This window comes from Pteropus vampyrus, unplaced genomic scaffold, assembly GCF_000151845.1.
Source record: "Pteropus vampyrus isolate Shadow unplaced genomic scaffold, Pvam_2.0 Scaffold26, whole genome shotgun sequence".
NCBI classification, from domain to species: domain Eukaryota; kingdom Metazoa; phylum Chordata; class Mammalia; order Chiroptera; family Pteropodidae; genus Pteropus; species Pteropus vampyrus.
Window position 1 is genome coordinate 11,546,223 of NW_011888807.1, and position 2,300 is coordinate 11,548,522.

Consider the following 2,300-nt stretch of genomic DNA (forward strand, 5'->3'; position numbering starts at 1 on the left):
TATAATCTTCCTACCAACACTGTAAAAAAAGAATTCATGGTCATATCAATGTATACAGCAGAAGCATTCAACAAAATTCAATGTGAGTTCATTAGAAAAAATTATCATCATATTAGGAATAAAAGAGAATGTCTTTAAATTGCTAAAGAGAATCTACAAAAAAAAAAAAAAAAACACCGATAATATACAGTTAATAGTGAAAGATGAATGTTTCCTACTTAGTCCAGGAACAAAGCAGTGAGAAACTACAAACTTTTTAAAAGAACACTTTTGTAACAGCAATTCTAGAATTATGGAAAGACATTTTTATACAGATGCAATAAGGAAATGTTAAAGTTATATAGATGAATGATATTAGTTGGTCAGAGTATTCAATTAACTTGTTCCATATCTTAACTCTTGTCATTATGAAATTATATGTAAATGTCCTTATTTTATCTTGAGCTGTTTTTAACTTCATAAATTTAATATTTTCTTCTAGAATGTAATTTTTAAACTCTGAAAGCCTTATATTTTTATTATTTATAATTTGTAATTTTATACAAATAGCATAATGAACTCAGAAATAAAAAAAAACTATATTTCTGTTACAGTAAAAACAAAACAGTATAAGAATCTCTATTTTTTCCTCTCCTGTACAAAAGATAAATTAAATAATAATGACTCTGGTAAATTAATTATCTTGAAAATTATGTCCAAAAGATTGGGCTGTACCACACTTTAAAAAGTACATTATATCACTTCTTATTTATTGCCTTTTTGTTTTTTTAAGAGGGTGTTGTTTTAAAAATTGCAGATGTACAAAATGAGATGGAAATAGGGAAGGCATATATTTAGGAAACAGCTCTTTGCTTGTCTTACTTTATTAAATCTGTTTTATTGGCTGACTGGGCAGTAGAATTGAAGGTCTTTTATACTATCTTTTAATATTTCAATTTTGTTTATTTTTTGTTTCCATTAACACCATTGGAGAGTTATTTATTTTTCGTTAGAGTTTTCTGGTCCTTATTCTTATCATGAAGGTCTTATTTATTTATTTATTTTAATGTATATTGACTCTTGGATACTCACAGATACATACATAATAGATAGGATAAATGTTTTATTTTATTAGTCAGAATGCCTACATCTAATAAAATAAAACTACGATTTCTTACATTTAATTTACATATTTGAAAACCACTTTGCCCAAAGGATTTGAGGCTGACAGCAGCAATTTCTGGTTTCTAAAAAGAGAATAATTTTATTAAAATATAGACAAAATTAAGCTGATATATTTTAAAATATTAAATAAAATTGAATTTCCATGATTCTGAATAATATGTTAAAATGATGTTTTTCTGAACTAAAACGGTTTTTTCTTCTAAAGGCTAATTAAATTATGTATTTGGTTTATTATCTTATTATTACAACATATTTAATTATAAAAACCCATTAATAGCATTAATGTCATAAAATAGAAAGAATATGCTAAGTTAAATTAGGTATATTTGCTCTCAATAATAAAAATCTAGAGAAGCATTAAATTAAAGATTCCAAAAAGCATAATATAGCTTTTAATACATGTTATCCTTTCATTATACAGTCTTACAGTGAAATTTTAAATTCTAAAAAGGGATTGGTATTCATCTTGTATCTTCCTGATCTTTCCTACTCCCCAACACACACGTGCACACACACACAAAGATGCTATTTCGTTGATATATATATGACATGTTAATTAGTTAATTAATTTGGAAAACTGCCACAAATATTATGTATCCATGTTTACAATTTTTGAAATGTAGTTTATAAACCAGATTTAAAAACAATTCAGTCAGTATAAGTACAGAAAATCAGAATACTTACTTTATATATATGAAGTAAAACATGAGTAAAATATGGTATGCATGATGGCCATCAATCTTTTACCAGATATTCTGCTATTAAACATTGTAAACAGTAGAATTTACCTTAAAAAAGGCAAATTGTCAAAAGTAAAATAAAATTAATATGTGTCTTGGGGTGAATTGTTCCTGTAGGATGAATTTGATAAAAGCTTATCTTCTGTCAATTTTCTGTTTCAACTATTCAAGTTATATTTCTAATATGAGTGAATTCATGTGCCAGTAGTGATGGTATTTATATTTAAAAAAAAAAAACACAAAAAAACAGGTAGGTAAAATAAAAAAGAGCCAGTTCTCTGTAGCTAAAGGATTAATAAAACATAATATTTTTACTGAAATTAAAATCTTGATCTTTCTTTTCTATATACATGTATAGAAATTATTTATAGTGTCAGTATAAAATTACATGTTGTG